The following is an 18,376-nucleotide window of genomic DNA, read 5'->3' as shown; positions in this document are numbered from 1 at the left end:
AGATAAAAAGCAGAACAGGTTTTGTTTTATGTCTAGACGACTCTGAGATTAATGGAGATGAAAGCACAGCAGAGTTTCTTTTGACAGTTCTTGTCCATAGAAATAGGTTTGGAGTTTGAGTATATAAAAAATAGTGTAGTAAATCATGGTCCACATTTGAAAAGTAATGTAAATGTACTGCCTTCAAGTCAATTCCGACTTATGGCGACCCTATGAATAGGGTTTTCATGAGGCTGAGAGGCAGTGACTGGCCCAAGGTCACCCAATGAGCTTCATGGCTATGTGGGGATTTGAACCCTGGTCTCCCAGGTCATAGTCCAACACCTTAACCACTACACCACACTGACTCTGAAAAGTAGACTAATTATATAATAAAGGAACTTCACTTCTTCTAACAGGCCCAGGAGAACCCATCCACATATTTTTGTTCTGTGTCATAACATCGGTTTAGTTAAAAACTTACAATATTTTAAATACCTACTTGATCCAATTAAATATAACTTTAGATGTTCTAAAAATTTATTCAAATATTCAGCCACTAAGATGGTACAGTCTTCCAGGCTGATTAAAAGTGGCCTAAAAGTGTGAAGTGTGAATGCAACCAAGGTGTGTTTAGTAACCACATGATGGTTATCAGAGAGACAGCTTGGTGCAGTTTTCTGATGAGCTCACACTCATGGGCAAACCTGAATTTTCTGCTATATAATTGGAGAAATGGCCCAGCACCACCTCAGTTTTCACAAAGGAGGTCATTGGCTTGAACATCTGCCCCACCCTGTAAATATTGCATAGCACATCACAATAGGCAAACAGGGTGGTCCTAAGCTCCTTGAAGCCTAAGGCTGTGGTTACATATTCAGAAGTAACCCTACTGAAGTCACTATAACTTACTTCCAAGTAGATATTAATAGGATTCAGCCCTGTTCTGTAATATCAGATCATCTGTCAGTGCTTAGGTGTTGAGGTCAGAGCCAGGTGAACAGGTACAACATCAGTGGTGGAGCCAGCAGTATTGTCTTCCTATTTAATGTGTGGAATCTCTTCTCACAGAACTATGCATGAAGTGGGATCAGCTCCCATTGATTTCAGTGGAAAAGTTAAATACCTGATGTTGAGATCACTGGTTATGTGCTTTGAATCAGTCCTTGGTCACTCCAGTAGGATACAGTTTTCTCTATCACTCACAGAGCTGGGGTTGGGCCCAAAATAAATATACCTATCTCAAAGCAAAACAAGATAAGTAAATGTTGTTGTAGTAAAATGATGGATCACAAGCAGCTTTGTTATTTCTTTCTCAAGCCCAAAGACAATTGTATTTTTCTGCTAATGACATTCATAAAGCCCTGTAATGATGTATTGCTTCAGGCTGAATTTAACTTGTTCATTTATGTATTTGTCTTTAGCTGTAACCAAATAATTGATATCCCTACAACTACTTAATCTCTTGGTTTGACATGTTAAAAATGAATCTGTAAAAAGAAAAGCTTTTTGCATATGACTGGATTATTATACCTACAACCTTCTTGAATTCTTTTGCATTCTCTGTGTGGAATATATGATCTGCTTATGAAAAATATAGGCATGGCAGAGCATGAATATGCACAGCTGATAAATGTGCCCCTTAAAGAAATAAATATTTCTGAAGCATTAATGGGATTTTAATGTACCTCACCATAACTTAATCTTAGCCAATACTAGAAGAGAATTTGGAAAAGTTAATTCATGGAAAATAAATTGATCAAATTCTGATCAAGGCCACATATATAGTACATGCAGTTGCCTGATCCAGTGACTTTGGTGTCATTTTCAATGAGAGCTGGTGTGACCCTTTAGCTAAGTCAGAGAAGGTGCATTTTTTGCTTGGAGAACAAAGATGCCAGCGAATCATATTTTTCAAAGTCTATAAGATAAAGCAGAGTGCATTTGGGAAAGACCAATGGCAGTCTCAGTTGTGGATTTGTTATCTTGACTCATTATAATGGCTCCTCATGTTTCTCCTAATGTGTGGGAAAGTAACAAATTCTTCATATGTTAAATAAATAAATAAACATTGAGCTGATAAATGGTGCAATTAAAGTGCTGGGGGAAATAAGGCGATTAATCAATTAATACGGCTTTAAAGGGATGTTGTTTTGTCAGATTTTAACTAAGCTCATGGCATGGTTGCAGGTGATTAAAAGGCAATCGAAAGAATGTAAACAGCATTTTAGTCCCATGGAAATGAAAGGAAGTTTTGCAGTGTGACAGCTGCCTCCCAGCCACCGTGGGTCCTATACTGTCTGAGGGAAGGGAGTTCCCAGCAAACACAGGCTAGCCTTTCCCTCTAAAGAACTTGCTGCTGCCACAAGATAGGGGGGAATTTGAATGTAAGGCTGCCCCTTGTCAATCAGCCTAATAATAAAGAAGAAAAACTTTCCTCGAGTCTCTTTGACGCTTCTCAAGATAGCGCAGTTTTGTGACCTGGATGTGTGAGTGTTAAAATAAGAATTGACCACACCAGGTTGATTAAACAAGATCTAAAGTTTACTAGAACAGAACAAATATGGAGTTTAAGAGAAAGATATGCAATGCAAAAGTTATGGAAAACCAATATATTTGCTTTAGAGCAAACCAACAAACAAACAGAAAGTTAAACACGATCCTCTATCCCTGGGTCTATTACATACCCTGAAGAATCTTCTTGCAGCCCTATTCTTTGTTCTTACCATGCTGAGTTATGCCTTTGAACTACCCACATCCAGAAGTTCCACCTCTTGATATCGTCTCTGTTTACCTACCTACCTGCCAATCACAGGCTCTGACCAGCATGATTCAGTCAGCAGAAAATGTTGGAGCCCAAGTTACAGGCAGCAAGAACAGCACCTTTAACTTTCCCATTCTCAGACAAGAGACATGCCATTTCTCACATATGCAATGGAGTTTTACTACCTTCTTATCTGAACCCCAGGGCAGGTCATTTGAGCAGGTTAACCCTATAATACCAAAACAAACATACAAGAAAAATATGCACCCCATATAATACAAAGCAGTCTCTATAAAAGCATAGTCCCATACAAACAGTCTAGCACAGCAAAGTCCAACTCCTTCACACACAGAGTTAAGCACTGGCGTCTAATTAGAAGTAATGGAAGCTGGACACATAGTAAAAGAGAACCTTGGAGAAAAATAAGGGCTTGTGCTTTTGATCTCTCATTTCTTGTGTGAAGCAAGCATTCAAAAATGTTAACTATTTTTGCTAAATGTTGTTCAGTCTTTTTCTGAATTGTGCCTCTTTATGTACATTTTTCAAATTTGCCCCTTGTAAAAGTTGATTTCCCAACCATTAAATGGTTTCTGTGGAGTAAAGTATCTATGAACTAACATCTTTGAAGAATTATCTGTCTTAAGATACTGCCACAGCTGAACCCTGATCTGAAACATATTGATTCTAAGATAGGGAGCCTTTTTAAGGGGTTTAAAAGTATGTATAAATTTGGGTGTTTCACATTTTGGAGGATGACATCAGGAGATTACAGTAATACCTCAGTTAACAAAGCAGATGTGTTCCTGGACATTACTTCTTTACAGAAACTTTGGTACCAGAGGTAGGAATAACATGGAAAGAATAGGGATCGGTTCCTACACCCACTCATAGATGGTGGGGGCAGCTTCAACAGGGGTTTTAAAGGGTGCCTACCCAGCACCCACCCACTCCCCCTCCTTTCCCTCTCCTTCTCCTCCTCTGAATCCTATTGGATCCTTCCGTTCCCACCCCGGGAGAAAGCAAGAGATCTCTTTAATGCAAAGCAAACACAGAGGCTTGCTAGTTTCACCTTAGAAAAGCAAAGGCACAGGTGTGAAAGTTTATCCATAGCAAAGCAAAGACACAAGCTTGTCAGTTTCACCTTAAAGAAAAGGCATAGGCTGGTCAGTTTATGGATACCAAAGAAAAACACAGGCTAGTCAGTTTCACCTTAGAAAAAGCCTGGAGCTTGGTTCCTGGAGGATTTGTTAACTGAGGTATTACTGTACTTCTGCAAAGAGAACCTTCAGGCACCCCATTATGTGCATGTTCACTATGCAAACCTTGGGGTCAGTTATTAATTGAAAGTGAACTCACCTGCATATAAAAGTATGGAATAGTAAGATAGTAAGTTTAAAACATCTAACTGATGAGGAAACCTTCAATAAATCAACAGCCCTAAAGTGATGTGTTAAAGTTTATACCATCCAAGAAATTTACTTTGGGCACAAGTGAATAGAAGCTAGGTCCCCCCTTGTATGAGATCCACTACATGCTTCTTGTGTTAGTATACAAGCATGTGGATTTTTAAAGTATAGAAGGAGCCAGGTTCAAAGTCTGCTTTAAGGACTCAAACAACGAAGAAATAACTTATTTGTTACCTTCCCTCCACCCACTTTTTTCTACTCTTCTCCAGGGTAGAATCTTAAACCTGGTCCTGGACAGTGCTTGGAAAAGTTACTTTTTTGAACTACAACTCCCATCAGCCCAATCCAGTGGCAATGCTGGCTGGGGCTGATGGGAGTTGTAGTTCAAAAAGTAACTTTTCCAAGCTCTGGTCCTGGACTATGTCATCAATTGCTTGGGTCTAGAAGACTCTGCAATCAACAGAAGGGTTGCTTCTGTGAATTGACTTCTTTCCATAGCTCTTTCTGTTTCCACCTTCTAGAAAAAAGAGCTTGCAATCTGGACTATGATCACCAACCATGAGCCAGGCAAGAGTGTCAGAACAGCCATCTCCAGGCATTTGCCTTCTTTGTACAATGGACACAGGGTGAAGGGAGACCTCCTGTACTTGTGGAAGTTCCCTGTGTGATTTCCCAGATTCTACATTGTTAAGGGATCTACATGAGTAGAGCAGGGTCCCAAGTGCAGACAGTCTGCTTTTGCTTACTTTCAAATATTTCTGAGCCATTCAGAAGACTTAAGGAAAACTGTCTTAACAGTTAGTTGTCATGGAAACACATTGCTAGGCTATTAGCACACATGTGACACGACTAGGGTTGCCAGGTCGGAACCATCCAAAAACCTGAGAAAATGGGGGCGGGCCCTGGTGATGTCACGGGGCGGGCCCCGGTGATGTCACGGGGTGGGCCCTGGTGACATCATTAAACATGACACATTGTATCAACCACAGTTGCTTGGAGCATACCATTCAAAAAAAATTCTCTGATTGGAGATTAAAATAGAAATCTTACCTAAAATAGGGTGTTCCTCGGTCCATCTGAAGTGACAAGGTCATTCTTTCTCACAAGCTTATGGTGATGCAAAATGGACATGGACTGCCTTCAAGTTGATCCCAGATAGGGTCTTCATGGTAAGCAGTATTCAGACAGAGGTGGTTTACTATTGCCTTCCTCTGAGGCTGAGAGGCAGTGACTGGCCCAAGGTCACCCAGGGAGCTTCATGGCAGTGTGAGAATTCGAACCCTGGTCTGCCAGGTCACAGTTCAACGCCTTTAGGGAACATTTAATCTAGTTTACTTGCTTCTGGCAAGAAGGGTTTACGTGCCCTCAGGCCAGGCCATTATTGGAAGAAAGGAGCTTAGTGTTGCAGAGATGTTAGATGGGAGCACAGATGGATGCCCTTGAAGGCAACAACTGTAAACATGCTTATTAAGGAACTAAGCCCCATAGAACTCAATAGGACTTACTTCTGAGTAGATATGGTTGCAGCCATGTTAAACAAATTAAACCAGAACTATCACTAGAAGCTAAAATGATGAAACTGAGGTTATCATACTTTGGACACATCATGAGAAGACGTGATTCATTAGAAAAGACAACAATGCTGAGAAAACCCATCTGGCTGGTTGTCCAGTCACTCTTTTTGTGGGTTGAGGTCTATTTTTATTACTCATCATTTATAAGCTGGGTATCTTGAAGAGAAGCAAACTGCTTCACTGTCAGATTTTATCATTTTGTCCCTCACGCCAAAATCTCATGTACTGAGAATGCTTCATGGCTATCTTGGCTTGTGCTCCTCTATTGTAATCTGTGATTTTGCTAACAACAACAGCTGCAAAGTGAGTTTTTAATCTACATTTACTTAAGACATATGTTTGTTGTTCATTGGGTGAAGGCTGAGTAAACTGCTACATCAGACAATAATTTGCATTAATTAAATTATTTTGTAGAACCCAAACTTTCTTGTAGGCCTGTAGGAGTTTCACAGGCACTAATGCAGGGGCCTAGTGGGTAATCCAGCCCTGCACACAAGTATGCCACAATGCTGCTGGAGGAACCCTGTTGGATCAGAGTAAAGGCCCTTCATATCAGAAGCTATATGCCTCTGTGTACCATTTGCTGGGAATCACAAGTGGGGGCAGCGCTGCTGCACTCAGGTCCTGCTTGTGGGCTTCCCACAGGCATCTAGGTGGTCACTGTGCAAACAAGACGCTGGACTAAATGGGCCTTTGGCTGATTCAGCAGGGCTCTCCTTATGTTCTTCAAACCCAGCATCCTGTGTGCACCGCATCCTGTAAGCTCACAACCAGACAGCAAGGCGATAGACCAGGGATTTGCAAACTCACCACCACCACTACTTGAACATTACTGAGGGTCTTGGCAGACCACTTAATGACTTTTTTGCCTGCTGAAGCAATTGAATGGTTTTTAATTGCATCAAGATGAAACATCTTATAAAAGATTATACAAAATAAGAATAATCTTTTATAGTGCTTGGGAAAATAGCAGGGAGTAGAAAAAGAGGAAGGCCAAACAAGACATGGATTGATTCCATAAAGGAAGCCATATGATTCCATAAAGGCATGCCTACCAAGATCCTGCTGTGCGTGTTTCTTGGCTGTTCTGCTCCTCGTCCCGGCTATCTACAGGAAGATAAAGGTGGAGGGACAGGCACATCAGCGCTGAGAATTGTTCAGCCCACAGCCGCCGCCCCTGTCTCTGAGGTTATGCAGCCCACCGCTCTCTCTGCCCCCCCTCTGAGGTTATGCAGCCCATCTCCCTGGGGTTTGCCTAGCTGCCTGCCTGGGCCCTGCCTGCCTGGGGTCTGCCTGCCTGCTTGGGCCCTGCCTGCCTGGGGTCTGCCTGCCTGCCTGGGGTCTGCCTGCCTGCCTGCCTGGGGTCTGCCTGCCTGGGGTCTGTCTGTCTGCCTGCCTGGGGTCTGCCTGCCTGGGGTCTGCCTGCCTGCCTGGGGTCTGCCTGCCTGGGGTCTGCCTGCCTGGGGTCTGCCTGCCTGCCTGCCTGCTTGGGGTCTGCCTGCCTGCCTGCTTGGGGTCTGCCTGCCTGCCTGCCTGCTTGGGGTCTGCCTGCCTGCCTGGGGTCTGCCTGGGGTCTGCCTGCCTGGGGTCTGCCTGGGGCCTGCCTGCCTGCCTGCCTGCCTGGGGCCTGCCTGCCTGCCTGGGGTCTGCCTGCCTGCCTGCTTGGGGTCTGCCTGCCTGCCTGCCTGCCTGGGGCCTGCCTGCCTGCCTGGGGCCTGCCTGCCTGGGATCTGCCTGCCTGCCTGCCTGGGGCCTGCCTGCCTGCCTGGGGTCTGCCTGGGGCCGGTCTGCCTGGGGCCTGCCTGCCTGGGGCTTGCCTGCCTGCCTGGGGCCTGCCTGCCTGCCTGCCCCCCACTCTCTCTCTCTCTCTCTCTCTCTCTCTCTCTCTCTCTCACTCACTCACTCACTCACTCACTGCCCAAAGAGCCTACGAACCGGCCTCCAACCTGCTCCTCATGAAAAGCGGCCTTCTCATCCTGAGCTGATTCAAACGATGAGGTGCTCTAGTGGCCGTGATGGAGACTGCAGGGCACCGCCTCAACTCCTCCTCCTGTCTCTCCAGAAAGGGCGGGAAGGCAGCCAGCCACAGCCTTCACGCATGCGTGTGTCAATCACACATGTGTGCCTGAGGGGGCCAATGAAAAGCCAGAGATCCACCAGTTTAAATGAAGTATTGCCGGAGGCCGGAGACGGCCCCCTTCTGCTGGAGACTCTGGCAGAAAACCGGAGACCTGGCAACCCTAGACACGACCAAGGTTGTGGCCCTGTATTGCCTCAAGTTGACTCACAGGATAGTCCTATTCACAGAGTATAACTTTTTTTCTAGTTGCATGAAAGGCTCAAGGGCATACTGTGAACAAGAGAAAGATAAAATTCCAGTTAATGTAATTAAAAATAATGTAATATTAAGGACATAAGAAAAGCCCTGTTGGATCAGGCCAAAGGCCCATCTAATCCAGCATCCTGTTCTCACCGTTGGCAACCAGATGCCTATGGGAAGCCCATAGGCAGAGCTGAATGCAACAGCACTTTCCCCTTGTGTGGTCCTTGGCAGCTGGTATTCAGAGGCATACTGCCTCATTGCTGGAGGTAGTGCACATCTGTAATGATTAGTAGCCATTGATCAGTTATCCAGTTAGCTAGTTATCCTCCATGAATCCTTGGCTGCAGCTCCTTTTAAAACCATCCAGGCTGGTGGTCATCACTACGTCTTGTAATAGAAAATATAATTAAACTATGTACTATATGAAGAAAATCACAGACACATACACAGAGAGAAGGGAATAACAGGTACCACAGTTGCTCACAATATGGTGATATTTTGCATACTAAGTAAATGAGAAATACAAAAAACTGAGTCATGCATATAGGTTAATGTGAGGTGCAGTCTTCTGCATCCTTGATGATATATCAAGACTGTTTTCCTACTAAAGCTGAAATGTTACAATTCAGTATATATTTTATTTCACAGTCATTCCAGCTTTAACAACAACAGAAATGAGATGATCTTTCTTTCTTTCTTTCTTTCTTTCTTTCTTTCTTTCTTTCTTTCTTTCTTTCTTTCTTTCTTTCTTCATAGTTCCTGACAGAACCTGATGTCTTTTTTGAAGATTTGGGAAGCTAGCCTGCTATGACAGAGCACAAGGCTGTAGTAGAAAGCTTTATCTAACCATTTATTCATTTAGATCCTTCCACTGATATATTGAGCAACTCTATTTCAGCAGTGTGCTGAAGAGAGAATATTCTGAAGCAAGAGCATTGTAAAATGATATTCTTATACTCATGTGAGTGCACAGTTCCAAGTGTAGGACCTATTTTTTAAAGGTGTGTAATGAACAGAAATTTAACAAGAGCAAGCCTCCAAGCATGCGGAGAGGAAGGGTTCAAACATTTTTCATCCTCCCTTCTTGCCACAATTGACCTATTGTCCCATTCAACTTTCTCCCTCCACCACAACCTCATCACTCAACTTCTTCCTTCTATCTGTTGCTTGCTCAATCTGCACTCCTTCGCCTGTACATTTTCTGGCCTTTCCCCTTGCTCTCAGCCTCTTATTGCCAATATATGCAGGGAATAAATTAGACAGATTATCAGGTTCCTTCCAGTTTGTCATGTTTAAATATTCTCTAGTAAAAACTTCCTGCATTTTTTTAAAAAAATTAATACATGCTAGAGAAAATAACTATAAAATAAGAATTAAACTGAAACTGATCATTGTTATTTACAATAGTCTGAGTTTTCAAAATGGCAGCCCAAACTCTTACCATCCTAAACTACACTGAAGTCAATGGACTCATGCCAGCAATGATCATGGCTTGATGTTCCAAATAAAATCACCTTTTCTAAAGATGATTAATACTGCAATTTTCAGTATAAGCATCAGCTTCACCAGGTATAAAGATGGTCTTGGAGGCTTGCAAACATCTGGGAACATTTTATAAAATGGATTAGAACCTGATGAGAATTCAAAACTTGTCTTATATTTTGTCCAAAACGTCATCTTAATTAGGTTCATATTTCCTACAAGCAGCCATATTTTATGTTTGTTTTGACATCACAGGCATCTGGTTAATTAAATGTCAGAAAAAGCAAAGGTGGTGGAGAAAAAGACTGACATAAATAAAATATGTACATATGAAAGTGTGTGCATGTGTGCGCCTATAGAGCTAAGTAGCTTTCTTTCCTCTTGAAATCTTTCCGTTTTTCATCATAAACTTCTTCATTTTCATAGACAGCACCAAAGGAGTTTAATGGAATAATGGAATAATAAATTAAATGAATTGAAAAGGAGAATATTTGTGCCTTGAATCTGTGGCATCTAATCTAGCTTTGCTTTCTTTCATTCTAAAGGTCAAAGGTTTAACTTATTTTGTCTCTTTTTATATCAGGGTTATTTTTTTAATGTATTTTCATTTCAGTTGTTTCTAAATCAACAGGAAATAAACAGGGGAGGGAGAAGCCTGGTGTATGGCACAGCACAATAGAGAGGGCTGACTGTTAATTCCGTATCAAGATAGCAGCTCGGCTGACCTTAACAGGTGTGAACCCTTAGCTGCATCAGCTATGCCTAAACAGAGTTTAAGCAAGATGAATCATTAACCCCTTTTAACCTCATCTTATCAAGGATACTAATAATTATAATAACATGTGTACAGAGAGAGAAAGAGAGAAATTTTGTTTCTTTAGCCATTTAAACAAAACATAATCTGAATAATTATGCAGACTTATCACTTTTGTGGATAAAGATGCAGCTTAAACATTAGAAGCGATGAGACTAGGGAGAACCTTTCTTGGAGAGAAATTAGGAAACTTAGCAGTTAATATTGATAAATATATCAATACAGTATACATTCCCAATGCTTCTTGCAAATGTGATCTTGAAATTGCAAGGCTGGTCTATATATATATCTTTTTCCAGGATCCATACTAGCAAACAGACTCTCTTTAGTTGTCTTCTGATGTCTCAATGGAAGAGGCAGAAATGACAAAGTTGCCTAATCCTCAATATCCATCTGGCCTAGGAAAATTCTTTCATCTGTTACACAGCATTTTTCAGGTCCCTGGCAATTCTCAACTCTACATCGAAAACGTCATGCCCTGAAGTGGAACAACATTTTCTTCTATCTGCCTAATCAATCAGCCCCATTTTGGAATTTTCCACATTTATCAGTATAGCACCTGAAAACCTCCAAATATTTTTATTTTTTATTATTTATTATATTTATTCATCACTTTTCATCAAATGTGTCCAAAAGTGTGCAAAATACTTACAAATATGTGGAAAGACCTCAGAAACACGTATAAAACCATCATAAAAACAATACCTAAAAATACTCATCCATCAATATTTATACAAAAGTTGAATCCTGCCTACCTCACTACAAGATGAGCACTACAAACAAGCCAAAATGCTACAATTCCCAGCACCCTTAATAAACTAAATTCATCCTGATCTGCTAGCACAACAGCTTACCTGGAGGTTAGATTACATCTGATTTTAACTGATTTAACAATTTAGGTCCAGGGTACCTTAGAGATCACCCTAACAGTTATATGGAATATAACTCTCAATCACTGGGATCATCTGCAGGAACACTGTTGTTTTTCCCCAGAGTTGGCAAGGCTCATTTGAGAACAAGAAGAGATCGATCCTTTAGTGTCATTGGCTCAGTGCTCTGGCATGCTCTGTCGACAGAGATTCAGCAGGCACCTTCCTTTCTGACTTTTCAATGTCACCAGGCTTATGCAGGCAATTGAGAACATATATTTCTTCAATAGTTACTTAATGATTTCTGATTTTAAATTTTTATATGGTTTTATCATGTATTTATATTTATTAATATTCATATTTATTTATACAAATATTTGTATCCCACTATTTTGTTATAAACATCAAAGCAGTTTACAACGTGTTAAAAACAACAACCATAGAATAAAAAACATTAAAAATACAGTAAAAGCAAAGATCAATTGCTGTGAAAAAAGCATCTTCTTAATCGCCTGCATAAGCCTGGCCGAACAGAAAGGTTTTCAGCAGGCTCTTAAAAATTAAAAGAGATTCAGCGCCTGCTGAATCTCTGTTAGCAGAGCATTCCAGGGAACTGGGCAATGACACTGAAGGCTCAATTTCATGTCGATGTTAAATGAGCCTTGCCAACTTAGGGGATGACCAAAGCTGCTCCTGCAGATGATCTTAGAGATTGAGCTGGTATATAAGGGTTCAGGCAGTCCCTAAAATATTCTGGACCTAAGTTGTTCAGGGCTTTGTAAATTAATACAAGTTGTCAGCTACTTTGATTTTTTAATTGAATAATGTTATATAAATATTTTTATAAATAAATTAACAAAAGCAACACAAATAGGAACCACCAAAGTATTTTGTTTAAGATCTGCTTCACATAGTACTGCATCTCCACCATAATTTGATCTATTCCTGCAATGTCTGAAGGGTATTCTCATGTTTGTAAACAAGCAGTAACCATACCACAAGTAGTAGATTCCTAGGCACATGCTCACCACGTATTGCCAGTCTTGTGAAGAACTTTAAAAGCAGAACTGTGAATACATGCCCTCTCTACATTCTTCACCATCTTTTTAGGCAGATAATTTATGGGGCAGAGGACCATTATGCTTAATTTCTCCAGGGGAGGAGAAATTCTCCATCATTTTCTCAGGATGGGGCTCACCATTAACAGTTATGGTAGCAGAGAGTTGTATTTTTCTGTCCTAAAAGGATTTTTTCCTGCCACTGAAACAGCAGTAACTGTGGGTAGAGACACCCTTGCCGTTATCCATGCGTCTCCACCTCTGTACAGGCATACCCCGCTTAACGTTGCCCCGCTTATAATAATAATAATAATAAAATTTTATTTGTGAGTCGCCTATCTGGCCGAATTAACGGCCACTCTAGGCAACGTACATGTACATGATAAAATACAATAAAAACCAATGAAAACCACCAACAATAATTAATATACCAATATTAAAAGCAACCCACCCCAGAGATCCCATAGGCCTGCCTGAACAGCCAGGTCTTCAAGGCCCTGTGGAAACCTATCAGGGAAGGGGCATGGCGAAGGTCAAAAGGAAGGGAATTCCAGAGGGTGGGGGCCACAATCGAAAATGCCCGCTCTCTGGTCCGCACCAGCCTCGCTATCTTAACTGGTGGGACCGAGAGAAGGTCTTGTGTGGCTGATCTCATCAGGTGGCATAATTGGTGATGCTGGAGGAGCTCCTTCAGATAAACTGGGCCGAAACTGTATAGGGCTTTGAAGGTCAATACCAACACCTTGAATTGGGCCCAGTAAACAACTGGTAGCCAGTGTAGATCTACTAACACCGGAGTGATATGATCACGGCGACGGCTGTTCTTAATCAAGCATGCCGCCGCATTCTGTATCAGTTGTAATTTCTGGACCGTTTTCAAGGGTAACCCCACGTAGAGTGCATTACAGTAGTCTAAGCGAGAGGAGACCAGGGCATGTATCACCCGTGGGAGCAGATGGGCAGGAAGGTAGGGTTGCAGTCTCCTTATCAGATGTAATTGATACCAAGCTGCCTGGCTCACTGCCGAGATCTGAGCCTCCATGGACAGCTGGGAGTCAAGAGTGACCCCGAGGCTGCGGACCTGGTCTTTTAGGGGCAATTTTACCCCATTGAACACCAGGTCTATGTCCCCCAGCCTGCCCCTGTCTCCCACGAGCAACACCTCGGTCTTGTCGGGATTTAGCTTCAGCCTATTCCTTCCCATCCATCCACTTACGGATTCCAGGCACTTGGAAATGGTGTCCACAGCCAACTCTGGTGAGGACTTAAACAAGAGATAGAGCTGAGTGTCATCCGCATATTGGTGACACCACAGCCCGAATCTCCTGATGATGGCCCCCAGTGGCTTTACATAGATGTTGAATAGCATGGGGGAGAGGATAGAACCCTGTGGCACTCCACAATTGAGAGGCCAAGGGTCTGAACCTCATCCCCTAATGCCACCCGTTGGTGCCTGTCTGAGAGATAGGAATGGAACCACCGTAAAACAGTGCCCCCTATTCCTAATCCCTCCAGGCGATCTAAAAGGATACCGTCGTCAACGGTATCGAAAGCCACTGAGAGATCCAGGAGGACGAGGAAGGTGGATTCTCCCCTATCCAGCGCCCTCCTCATATCATCCACCAGGGCGACCAAGGCTGTTTCAGTTCCATGTCCAGTCCTGAAGCCCGATTGGAATGGATCTAGATAATCTGCTTCATCCAAGTGTGTTTGTAACTGTTTGGCCACCACTCGCTCAATCACCTTGCCCAGGAATGGTAAATTAGAGACTGGGTGGAAGTTATTCAACTCTTGGGGATCCAAGGAGGACTTTTTCAAGATGGGCTTTATGACTGCCTCCTTGAAGGCCAATGGCATTGCACCCTCTTCCAAGGATGCATTTACTATTGCCTCGATCCCTCCACTCAGTCTCTCTTTGCAGCTCATTATGAGCCACGAGGGGCAAGGATCCAACAAGCAGGTGGTTGGCTTCACAGTAGAAAGCACCTTGTCCACTTCCTCAGAGGGAAGAGGCTGAAACCGATCCCACTGGACCGGAATGCAACTGGCCATCTCTGGCTCACTTCCTGTATCCACGGCGCACGGAATCATGCTCTTCAGGCGCTCAATTTTATCGGCAAAGTGTTTAGCAAATATGTCACAGGAGGCTTTAGAATGCTCCATGGGTTCCTGAACAACTGGACCGACCAGCTTTCGGACCACTTGGAACAACCTCCTGGGACAACACTCTACAGACGCAATAGAGGCAGCAAAGAATTCCCTCTTTGTTGCCCTTGTTGCCACCTGGTAGGCAGCTATTGCTGCTCTAACCAGTGTCCAATCGTCTTCAGAGCACGATTTCCGCCACCGGCGCTCTAGTCGTCTCACCTCCTATCTCAGACCCCGGAGCCGTGGTGTATACCAGGGTGCTATCTGAGCTCTATTCAGGGGGAGAGGACGTTTTGGAGCCACCCAGTCTACTGCCCTAGTGATCTCCTTGTTCCACTACATCACCAGGGTTTCGACCGGGCGGCCTTCCACCGGCTCTAGATCTCCCAGCGCATTCAGGAATCCTTTAGGATCCATCAGGTGTCTGGGGCAGACCATCTGAATAGGTCCTTGTCCCCTGCGGAGGGTGTGTGGCATTGAGAGGTCCATATTCACCAGGTAGTGATCTGACCATGACACGGGGTTGGAAGAAACAGCCCCCATTTTCAGAGCACTTCCCTCCCCTCCCGAGACAAACACAAGGTCAAGAGTATGACCAGCTACATGGGTGGGCCCTATATTACTAAAGTGCAGTTCCCAGGAAGTCATGGTTTCCATGAAATCCCGAGGGGCTCCAGTGAGGACGGTCTCGGCATGCACGTTGAAGTCCCCCAAAACCAACAGGTTGGGGAAGAGCATTCGTACATCCGAGATCACCTCGAACACCTCGGTCAGGGAGTCTGCTGTGTTGCGGTGTGGGCGGTACACAAGTAGAATCCCTAAACTGCCCTTTGGGCCCAACCTCCAGTACATGCAGTCAACAAACTTGGTCTCATGGAGAGGGGGCCTGGCAAAGACCAAGGACCCTCGATAGATGACTGCCACTCCCACTCCCCGCCTACCGACCCTCGGCTGCTGTGCATATTGGAAACCGGCTGGACACATGGCCTCAAGCGTAGGAACTGAGGCCTCATCCAGCCAGGTCTCTGTAATACACACCAGGTCTGCGTTCTCATCCAGGATCATATCATGGATGAGCATTGTTTTCTGTACCACAGACCTGGCGTTACACAGCAGCAGTCGAAGGTCGGATGGAGTCCTGCATCCCCCAGTTGTCTTCTGGTTATGGACAGGCCTGGAACAGGGGATAGATATTATGCATCTATCCCTTGTTCCCCTAAATTGGCGTGGCCTGCCACCCGCGCCTTTCCAGGATCTGCCGCCTAGCCTTTTAATTCATGGCTCCCCACCCCTCCCACGGTACCCCCCTCCAGTCTGCACATGCCCCCCTTATTATCCGCTTAACGTTGCCTCGCTATAACGTACATGCTCCATTCATCCCCATACCCCGCTTAACGTTCGCACGCTTCGCAATAACGTATACTTTATTGGCATGACGCTGCTGCCATCTAGTGGTGATTGCGTGCAGTACAAGTGAAGACAATTGCTTCACTTAAAGGTTATTTTTGCTTAAAGTATACTCTCTGGTCCCATTGCATACGTTAAAGTGGGGTATGCCTGTATGTGAATACAGGGACACATGACATCAGTCAAGCTCCTCCCCTTTTCACTCACAATCTGGGATTTTAGAGATCAGATGCATTTTCCCTTGAAGCCAGCTTCACACAGACTGTTTGGCTGAAGGTGGGAGGTGATCAGCTTCCTCCAGGTGCTAGGAAAGAAGAAGGTGAGAGGCAGGAGAATGGGGCAGGAGGCACCTCACACTTTCCCCACAGTTCCCGTCAAGCAAGAAGGGGGTAGGGGGAGCAGTGGGGGCCACCTTGCCAGCATACGGCAGGGAGTGTGGAGGCTTGTGTGTGTGTGTGCATGGGGGGAGAAATAATGGCTCTTTTCACGTGTCCTCTCTTGGAGGCTCCTGTTTGCCTTTTTGCTTCCCTCAGAGACTCCAAAAGCGTCCCACCTGCTTAGCTGCTGCCTTTTTCACAGTAAAACCTTTGGAAAAGAGAGCATCTAGTCATAAGCTATGAAGCAACAGGCAACTCCCTTCACCTAAAAGTGAGATCCAGGAACATCCACAATTTTTTAAATTTATTTTTGCATTTATATACTGTCTTTCCTCCAAGGAGCTAACAACAACCTGATGAGGTAGGTTAGACTAAGAGGCAGTGACTAGCCCAAGGTCACCTAAGCCACATTCACACTATTTATTTCACGATTATTCCTGAGAGTGCTGAGAGTTGTTAAAAATGTAAATGTACTGCCTTCTTGTCGATTCCGACTTATGGCGACCCTATGAATAGGGTTTTCATGAGGCTGAGAGGCAGTGACTGGCCCAAGGTCACCCAGTGAGCTTCATGGCTATGTGGGGATTCGAACCCTGGCCTCCCAGGTCATAGTCCAACACCTTAACCACTACACCACACTGGCTCTCCACTGAGAGTTGTTAAGAGACACCTATTCCCCTCACAGAGCTATAATTCCCAGAGTGGTTTAATAATCAGTCCCTCTTCCCAAAGAACTCTAGAAACTGTAGTTCTGGGAAGGGAATTGGGGTCTCCATAACTCTCAGCACGCTTCACAAACTACACTTCCCAGGATTCTTTGGGGAAGCCATGACTATTTAAAGTGAAATAATAGTGGAATAAATGTATGGTGTGAATGTGGCCCTAGTGAGCTTCATGGCCAAGTGGGGATTTAAACCTTAGTCTCCCAGGTCATAGTCCAGCACTCTAACCACTTCACCGCACTAGCTCTCAAATGACACAAGTGAGCAACTGTGAAAGAGGTGGGGGAGGGGAGCAAGGGGTGGGAGAGAGACAAGTCGGCTGTCTTGTTGATTTCACAACTGTTTGGTCATCCCTGCCCTGCTGCATCCACTGGTGCGTATGCGGTCTCATTGCTTTTCGTGGACGCTAGATAGCATGTAGCCTGTGTTGACAGCCTGGTCATCTTTTTGCGTCCTTCACAATAACCCAAACCTAATGTTGTTCTGAGACTGGGATGGGGAACCTCGGGCCTGGGGCTGAATGTGGCCCTCCAGATGTCTCTCTCTGGTCCTCAGGACCTTCCCTAGCCCACTCCTTCCCCAGCTGTAACCCCTACTGGTCCTCTTTTGCTGCCTCCTTGAATGTTTTTGTCTACCAGTACTCATGGCCTTGAACTCTTAATTGCCTGGATGGAGGATAGAAGGAGTGTATGAGTGTGTACAGAAACTAGCCCACTGAACAAAGGCAAATGTGACATTAATTACTCTGTCCACTTTTGCCACTGGCCTGCCCCACCACTGTCATTTGGCCCTGAGAAGGTTACCCAGAAGGGAATGCAGCCCTTGGGCTAAAGAAAGGTTTCCCTTTCCTGTAGTGTGAAGGGGATGGTGACAACCAGAACAAAAAATAATGGGAAATATTTGAAGAAAATTCCAAGAGGGATTTCTTTTTCTCAGGGTGTGAGAAAAAGAGAGAGAAAAGTATCAGGGGGAAAAATCTCTAAAAAGTATTTCATTGGTCCACTATGGTAACTGACACACTTTATGTGAAGTAGCCCTAAGTTATCATGCATAGCCTTACCTATTTTATGAAAGACAATGCCAGACTTTTGCCTAAGGGGCAAGAATGGCATCATTATTTCCTCACTTCTCTCTCTGATGCAAAACTGAAGTCCTGGCATCTGTATCTTTTGTAACTCAACAAGCTTGTTTGGGGGAGGGGAAGTTGAGTTTCTTTCAAATCACTAACAACAATTCCAGGTCTTCCTTTTTATCTTTCTCATGTGAGCCAGCAGGTGCAACCTGACATTCTTCTTCTTTAGAAGAAGAAGAAGAAAAACACCCCCTTTTGGGAATGGAGAAAAGAACTGGCAAATTCTTATCCTTTCATATGATGCATAATTGTCAAAATTCACAGGACAGTGGAATTGCCACTTAGAAGGAAATGCTTATTAGAATATTGGGACTTTGTAGT

Source organism: Rhineura floridana, chromosome 5 (assembly GCF_030035675.1).
Source record: "Rhineura floridana isolate rRhiFlo1 chromosome 5, rRhiFlo1.hap2, whole genome shotgun sequence".
NCBI lineage: Eukaryota > Metazoa > Chordata > Lepidosauria > Squamata > Rhineuridae > Rhineura > Rhineura floridana.
Note: the sequence above shows the minus strand (reverse complement) of the source record.